This window comes from Tauraco erythrolophus, chromosome 2 (genome assembly GCF_009769465.1).
Source record: "Tauraco erythrolophus isolate bTauEry1 chromosome 2, bTauEry1.pri, whole genome shotgun sequence".
Classification (NCBI taxonomy): domain Eukaryota; kingdom Metazoa; phylum Chordata; class Aves; order Musophagiformes; family Musophagidae; genus Tauraco; species Tauraco erythrolophus.
In genome coordinates, this window is record NC_141466.1 from 124700789 (window position 1) to 124709975 (window position 9187).

The window sequence follows — 9187 nt, forward strand, 5'->3', positions numbered from 1 at the left end:
GAAAAGCATTATTTACACAACCTTTTCCCGCTCTCGCAGTTCAAGCTCCTGTGCAGTGTTTCCAAATAGCGTGCATATAATATTAATATCAGTTACTGACTTGGCACATAAGTGCCTCAGGTTTCCCATTGGTAGGATTTAGGGCATTCTGCCACCACCCATTGAAAAGCTTTAGGATGCAGAGTCCTTTCCAGAGTCATTCTCTCAGACTCTCCAAGAAAATTACGATATTGTTATTTTGTTGATGACTCCTGGGCCACATTTTCAATTTTTTTTTGCTTTAGTGCGGTAAAGCCTGGAAAACCATTTTCTGTAACACTTATTGAGTCTCCCTGACATTTTCTTTAGTGTAATGTAGTTATTATGGCTGTATGTGTTCGTCTGCTATTCATCCTTTCCCATAGCTGTTCTACACCTTGATGTTCATCTGCATGCCCTCACTGTCATCTTACGACGACTGGGCATGTCGCTGGCAACAGCAGCTTTGTGCATCCAGTTGTTCACAGGCTTTTTTCAGAAAATGAAGCCTGAAAGCTCTCTCAGATACACTCGAAAAGTCAAACGGGGTCCTCTGTTTCCAGGCTCTGAGGGGAGGCAGGGCAGTCTTTAAGTCTTTACGAGTAAGCTGGGAGCAGACAAACAATTGGTGAGACGCCAACGTGCGTGTGAGTGCAGCGCTGAGCAGGCGGCACCGGGGCTGATGGCGAGGAAGGCTCTGGAGGAATAAAAGACCCTCGGAGGTGCAGGCTGCTGCCAGCAGCCTTCGCTAGACCTGGCGTTGGGGCAAAACCACTTGGAGCGGTCATACTGCAAGTGTCAACAGAAACTTTCCCAAAGGGCATCTTTTCCCTGCCACCAAACAGAAGCCTAAAGCAGCCAAATCAGGTGAAACGGGAGCTGAGGGTATTGCACCTCCACTGAATCTGACCTGTAAATGAATACCAAGTGATGGAGACCAGGATACAGATCGTCAGCCTAAGTGTCATGCTCGATAGGATGCTTCCTGTGGACTGGTTTCTGCAGGTGTGCGAATAGTTCTATGGCTTATCTGAAATTGAAGAAAGCTTTGGAAAAATAAATTACTCCTCTTCACAGCACCTGAGCTGGCCTGTCTCCAGCAAGCATTTAAAGAGCAGCCTTGGTGCTGCTGGTGGCCTTGCTGCAGGCAGAGGGCATGGATTCGATGTTGCCGTCACTGAGCATCTCGCTTACATGGAAAAAACAGGCTGGAAAACATCCCACATTTTGCATCTCTTCTTCTAACAGAGATGATCAGCTGAAAGAGGAGTGTGACGGAGAAATGTCTTCAAACCCCTGGAAAACAAAAGACTGTCTCACCCCACAAAAGCCTGACCAATGTTGACGTCTGGCCATCGAAATAGAACCACTCACATCTCCTGCACCTTCCGGGCCTGTACCCTTCATGCTTGCAGTGGAAAGCTTGGAAACATCACTGAAATAAATCCTAAAAGTCAGAAGCCATGTGGCAACGCTAGTCCCTGTTGTCTTTTGTTGTTGTTGTTGTTTCATTTTTTTAAACTCTTTTTTAGCTACTCTTATGATGTAAGACTTAAATGTCTGAGTCATGGGATTTTGTGTGTGTTTGGGATTGGCAGTACTCCCTTGGACACAATGTAAAAGCAACCCACACAGAACTGATCAGACTTTTCTTCTGGAGAAAATATTTATGAAAAAACATACCATGAAAACACCTAGTAATTTGTTTTGAAATAAGTTTTCAATGGGGAATGCTGATTTTTTTTTTTTTTTTTAAGTAAAACTCAGGGTGCAATTTTCCCTCACATACAAACTTTTTTCATAAACTGAGAACATCCTTCTGAAAACTAGATAAACCCATACCATGTTCCAGCATATCTTGGTTTAAAAGACAAAAAAGCAGCTGATCTCATGCTGACCTTGGGGAAATATGGCAAATTCTCTGAGAAACCTGGAAACTTCCTTTCCAATGATTTTTTTTTTTTAATGAGGAATGTGTTATTGAAGATTCTCAATTCAATTCACTGTCTGTGGCACCTCTTTTGCAGCTCAGTGCTGGAGAGGCTTCACAGGGGCATGGAATAAGAGGCAATGACAATGACAGATCTCTTTCTGAAGAAAAAGGGAGCAAGGTAAGAAGCCCCAAGAAAAAAAGGAGCAGCGTCCACTGCTCCAAACACTGGTGTCATGAGCTATGGCACCAATCATTCTTATCCAGCTGGACTGAGTTGAGATAATGAACTACTAATTAACTACTCAACTCAAGGTACCTATCCTGCCCACAAGAGGCAGGCCATTTCTCCTGGCTGTGGAGGATGTAACAGCGTCGCTGGTGCCGCAGCCCAGGCTGGTGAGCAACAACTGGTGACCCCGACGTGATATATCGATCAGACCCTGGGAAGCCCCGACTCCCTCGCCGAGCCGAGAGCCCTGGCTGCAAAGGAGCCCGAGCCAAAAGAGCCGGAGCCAGAGCCGGAGCCGGGAGCTCGAGCGAGAGTCCTTCGGAGAAGAAGGTAAAGCCGCAAGCCCCGACGTGATATTCGCGGGAGGGAAGCGTGCTGGAGTTGGATGAATGGGCCGGGTCTCTGCTCACCTTAAAGCCTTTGTGAAAACAGAAAAAATGGTAAAACAAAAAGGGGGAATTATGGCACCAATCATTCTTATCCAGCTGGACTGAGTTGAGATAATGAACTACTAATTAACTACTCAACTCAAGGTACCTATCCTGCCCACAAGAGGCAGGCCATTTCTCCTGGCTGTGGAGGATGTAACAGCGTCGCTGGTGCCGCAGCCCAGGCTGGTGAGCAACAATGAGCTAGCCGTCATCAGTTTTTTTTGGGCTACTGGTGTGCACAGCCTTTCATGGAGCACCCTTGGAGCCTGTCTGGACCACCGCTCCGGTCCCACCTGCACAGGGCACTGCTGCAGCCATCTCTGCATGGTCAGGGTTACATTTCACTTGTGGTTTCTTCAAAGAGCTGCCACTGTTGCTATGACAATTGTTCTGTAGCTTATTAATAAGGGAAGAGTAACAGTTAATTCAGGGAAAATGAAAACATGAAATATTTATGGCTGACTTCTGTTTTGTTATTGCTAGTTTTTTTGGCTTTTTTTTTTCTCTTTATAAACAGCAAAAAGAATGCCCAGTTTGTGAAGGGACAGATTGGATTTCTGCTTAAGGACTGCTTTATGTAATTAATTCATAGTCGTAAAACATAACACACACACGCAAAAATCCAACCCTCAAAAAAAGAACAACACGGAGAATCAGCTGAAGCCAAACTTATATTATATGATGTTTTTCGTTACGTAACCCTAAAATGCTCCTACTGAAAGGGTTTATTGATCACCCAATAATGAAGGAACAAGACTAAGCTTCCAAAAACGCAGCACCCAATCTATATGGACTGATAGACATAATTGATTCCTTTCTGCGTGGAGGTGTTAATGCAGGAAAAGATTAGGTTATCTGAGAGGAGCAGCCTGAATGTTTAGATTGCTATTCAATAAAGGCTTTGTACGGTACCAGCACTTCGAGGGGGCTATTTCATATTTTCAGTCTTATCTGTCAACAGCTGTGCATAATCTGCCACGGGTGGATCGATACGAGCCAAAGGTATTGCATTACAGGGTGGTAATTCCTCAGAAAAGAGAGCGTGTGTTTAGGCTTCTTTGATAGTATTGATGTCAGTGGGCAAGCTAAAAGCTGGTAATCATCCCTCCCTCAAAAATTGATTATTTAAAAGTTCCCATGGATTGGCAACACATGGAGCACAGACCATGCAGAGGCAAGTGGCAGAGGAGCAGACACCTAGCACAGTCCCCCTGTGTCCCAACGTGTCCCGTCGTAGTCAAAGCAACCTCTGACATGCACTGTGTCGCAGGTCCACATGCTGGTGGAAGAAACCTCACCCCATGCATCGCGATGCCCAGTGCCAATGGGTTTGAGCAGCGTGACCTGCATCCTCTGTGCTCTCTGCCTTCAGACCCAGTGCGGCAGTGCCTAACAGAGGAGCTGGTTTTGATGCTTGGTGTCTCTCGCACGAGTGCTCTCATGGGCCAGGAAACGCCTCTGCCAGAGTTTTGCCATCTGCCCACTGGCGCAATGGAGCGATTCGACCCCAAACAAGGTGATACATCGACACAGCTGCCTGCTACAAGGCAGAGGAGGGGAGAGTGGCACTGTTTGCGTGGTGCCTCTGAGTAAGCTGTGTCTGAACTCGTGCCCCTGTGACCAACAAGACCGGTGAAAACAACCCAGAAATTAATTTTGAACCCTCCCCTCTGCAAATTCTCACTCCAGCTACCCCTGCTGGCACCCCAGATCCCCCTTCCCAGCGGTCAGGGCATCGTGAGCAGGGGCAGTGATGCTTTGTGGCTGTAGCAGAGGTAAAATATTCACTTGCATTGATCCACCCATTGATTTTTTTTAGGCTTGTCTCAAACATTCATGTGTCCAATCCTACCCATGAGGAATCATGTAATCCACAGGCTCACTCAGCAGCTGCAGTGTGCTGTAGTGGAAAGCACTGAGTTCATCACTAAATTATAGGTACCATGTACTAGAGAAGAATCACATGTGAATGCATGTGTTTATTTTACATCACAAGGTTTGATTTGTAAGATTTGTGGGGTTTTCTCCCCCTCTTTATATAAGCAGGAGACAGCTTTATATAAAGGAGACAGCTTGCAAATGAAAACCCTTTTTTCAATGGTGACCATGAAACATAATGGAGTAGCAGCAAAGCCAGCGCCTATATTTTTCCAGCTAGGGCTCCAAAGTGGATCAGAGCAAGAGCACCCGCCTTCAGAGGGCCGGCAAAGAAAGGGCAGCAAAAATGCTGGTGCCAAGCAAACGCCACAACCTTGTCCAGAAAAGCCTGGGGACAAAATTATACAATCTGGAGAGAGCTGAGCTGTGCTGTCTGAAAGGAGACGGTCTAAAAAATCAATAAATCAGCTCCAAAATCCAAGACGGAGCGATTCTGGCTCCTTGCTCCCAGCCAGGGGCAAGAGAACTCTGAAAGCCCTGGCTGTCAGCCAGCGCCGGAGTAACGGGAGGAAAGCCGGCTGCCTGGCTGTGCTGCGCTCCCGCTCCCAGCCCCGAGCAGGGATTCCTCCCAGCAACCCGCTTTCTCATCCATCAGCTGGTGTGGGATCTTCTGCATCCTAAATCAGCTGGTTGGGGGGGATTAGGAGCTGGGCCTCTTGCAACGGCGGGGAGAGACGGGCATCCCGGTGAGATGTCAGGTGAGGGTTTATGGTAATAACTCCTTGGCACCGTGCATATTTTATCCAGGGTTTGGTTTTTTTTTTCCAACGTTATTCTGCAAGCTGCTCAGTTTAATTAAAGCTCCCCAGCATGGGCTTCTCCCTGCATGTACTAAGTGCTGCCTTTAGGTCTTTTCAGCGAGCTAACTATTAATTTCTGTAAGTTAATCTGCATGCCTGCCTGCTCTTTTGCCGCAGAGGACGGGAGGTTTCTGCACTCCTCGCTGTCCCATCAGCCGCTCAGTATCCCTCTGCGGATGGACGCACCATTGTCAAACCTTCATCTGTTACTTGGTGCCCCAGGGCTGCGCCCAGCTTTGCCCAGAAGTGCTGGTGGAGAAGCTACAACTGAGTTTTCCCACAGAGACAAGAGATTTCCGTGTGCAAATCTCTTTCTGAGGAGTCATGAGGTGGCCAGGCACCCAAAAGATAATTTGATTTGTCTACCCGTTGTTTTAAAAAGCAAACACATGAAGGAAAAGCTTTTCTCTGGTTGTGTACATCTATTTACAGATTTCATGCACCCAGCAAAGCGAGCGAGTGCTCGCCCCGAGGTCAGAGCCAGCCGGTTCGCTTCTCTCCACCTCTTGTTTCTGAAGTTTTCCTCATATCCATATTTATAAGTCCCACTGAAGAACAGAGCTGTCTCCTCCTGTCATCGGAATGCCAGAAAGAGCCTTTAGCTCCTCAAAAACTAATAACCAATGTGCTGGGATTGTTTCGCTCCCCATCCTTCCTCGACAGCACATTAAACGGATGTCACGGCGTGCACCAGTGAGACACACGTGGATAAGCGGCAACTGTCTGGGGTTTAACAAAACTGAGGGAGAAGGAAAAAGAAACATATGGAGGAGCTAGTCAAAAGCTGATTACCAGCATCTGATGGAGATGCCCGACCTCTCCACGGCAAAATGAACCGAAGCCTCAGAGGCACTGGATTCATTTCTGCTCACTGAGAGTTACGTGCCTCCAGGAGCAGCTGCACCTCCAGTGCAAGTAATGTCTGCATGTCCTTGGGGAAACGTTGGGTACGGACATGTCTCCAGGCTCTCCACTGCTGCGTTGCCCTTAAAGTGGCATTTTTCTTAGACTTCTGCCCAAAGCCCGCTGTGGCTTTGTTTCGTGCTGTGTCTGTGAGCAGCTGAAGGAGCAGAGATGGTCTGAAAACACATCAGATGAGGGCCCTGTCTGTGCTCAGCGCTGCTCCTGCTGCAGTGCAGGGTCTTGAATTTAATCTTAGAAGCAAACTGGACCACAGCTTCCCTGATGCCTGAGGAATTCACCCTCTCTAGACCCAAATCCAGGGTGGGAGGGATGGCACCAGCTAGTTGAATTGCAGAAAGGTGCCTCCAGTAGCAATGCTGCTGAGTAAGTGCCTCTTCTGGGAAATCAGTATGTATGGATCATGTTCAAAACTTGACACAGACCTCATCTCCCCCTGGCCTTCACCCAGAGGATCTCAAAGCAACAAGTCTAACAAAAATAGATGATTGATGAATGAATGAGTGTATAATCAGGTTGGCCCTTTGGCTAGAAAGTACCTAGAGGTGTTGATTAGGGGTTCATAGTTTGATTCAAGATGCCACGATTGTGATCTAATCAAGAGTTTGGGGATAAGACCTATTTTTGGCCAAGAGAAGAAGTCTTTTTCTTAAATGGCAATTGTTTCACTCACGGCCATGTGAGGCTATGGATTTGATGTAACGAAGCTGTAATATAATATATCTAATGTACTCTATAGGTGCATTGTATTTAGCACTTACCATTTCTGGGACATCTGTTCATGAACTCAAGCTCATCGTGAGAAAGCCAGAGGTGGGAGCGGCTGCAGCACTGAAGTAGTAGTGGCAAGGCTGTTGTCCTGATGAGATACCAGATCAAATTCTCTCAAGCTGCTTCGGGTGACCAGGCCATAGCAGTGTCCCAGAAAGCAGAGATAATTTATTGCTGGGGTTGCATACTTGGCAAGGGAAGGCTGCTCTGCTGACGGTGAACTCCTGGTGCCCAGCTGAAACCAAGCATTGCCATGCTTGGCAGACTCTTTTTTCTGTTTAAGGACTTCAACATTCATGCAGGGTTTCACCAGGAAAGCAAGGGTTTGCTAGAAGCTGTTTCCTTTGGCTACAGCGTTTCGCTCTTGTGTCCACATAGTGTGAATGATCCATATATGCCTTTTCCTGAAGCCATGATACATAGCATCGTTGTTGACAAGCCGTTACTGTTTCCTGTAAGACCTTTACTGGTTCTTCTGCCATATAAAGAAAGGCTTATGGTTATGCTCACAAACCTCAAGGATGCTTTGCCCAGCCCACAGGCATCCGCTAGCTGGAGCAGACTGTCTACATGCTTTTCTTAAATTTTTTTTTTTGGCCTAATTTAGACTGATGGCCCAAGTAATGAGCTTTCCCAGAAAGCCTTGAAAAGCTCTGGAAGCAATGTCAGCGGCAGGGCGAGAGACCAAAAGAAAGGCGCATACTACAGGTGATCTGAGAGCAAGAAGTGACACAGCTCTGCCTCCTTATAATGAAGAAAATGTTAATTAAAATTCATGTCGGCCTGGAAAGAGAGGTTGCAAAAATTAAGTACCTATTTTGTCATATAACGAGGGACATGCAGCAATATTTTGCAATGGCTGAAGAGTTCTTTTGGCATCTGCTTGCTGGGTTTGTGGCGGTCTCTTTTTGAAAACAGAAACCCAATTCCTCTAATTCCCTAAATGAAAGAGTTTTCTGCCTTTTTTATTTGGTGCTGCTGCTGGACTGCCATTACTTTAACGTGTCCTGAGGACAGGAGAGAACAGCTCAGGTCTGTCGAGGCGGCGACGGCGAAGCCGAGCATGGCCGTGCCGCAGCCTACTCGCGCTCTTGAATGCTTCGGAGGCGTGCGCACGGAGTGAATCACGCCGGAATAATAATGCCACATCTTGCAATTCATTCTCATCAGTTTTAATGAAGATAAAGGGGCTCACTTTATGAATCCACTTGGGCTTAACGAATTAAACATGCTGCTGAAAGGGTACGTGTGAATAGAATATTTGTCCTTATAATGTTCATTTAGGTGGAAGAAGTTAACTAACCTTATTCCATGTATTTTTGTTTTCTTCTTGCTGCCTAAAGAAGGCCTCACAGCTACGCAGTCGGCTCTGAACTTGTTCCCTGCTCATTAAACACACTGTTTAGTTATCATTTTACCACCGTTCCTGATGAGGTAGCATCGTTTTGCTTTGAAAAAGTGTTTTGAGTGTCCAGCAGTCAGAGGGAAAGATCGATGGGAGGCAGGGGAGGGGAGGCAGCGGCATGAGGAAACCTCCCTTGTTTTCTGCAGCAGCAAAAATCAACCACCAGCCAACTGGTCCCACCTGCAGGCAGTTCTCCATCTCCTCCGCGAAGCCTCGTTTCATGGCCCTGTGTCTATCGATTGCTGCCAGACTGCAGCAGCCACCTGGAAGGGAGAGAGTAACCCTCCCGCCTTGCTGGGGAGGTTGGCTTCAATCTGTGAGTTGCTCACATTTGTTATGAGCAGATGCTATGGGGAACGCTTAAAGCTACTGCCAGCTTTGCCTCCAGAAACTCGGGGGCGAAGTAAGGAATATCTATTACACTGCGCACCTTGCTGTAAACCGCGGAGAAGAATAAGATAATAAACACTAGAAAGGAGGTCAATTAACACCCTGACAAGATTTATTTTTGGCAATAAACTATCTTCTGCAAATAGCCCGAGAAAGGTTGCAAATACTCGCACGCCTGGAGCTGTGACCTTGGATGAAACGGAGAGCAGCAATGGACAAGCCGGTGGGAAACGGCGCTGGGCCGTGCTGGGGACTAGCGTTTGTTGCCGGATCGGGGTGGCAGGGCAGGCTGCACACAGGTGGTACCAGGAGCAACGTCAGGACAAGGCAAAGCCGTGCCACGGAGCAGGT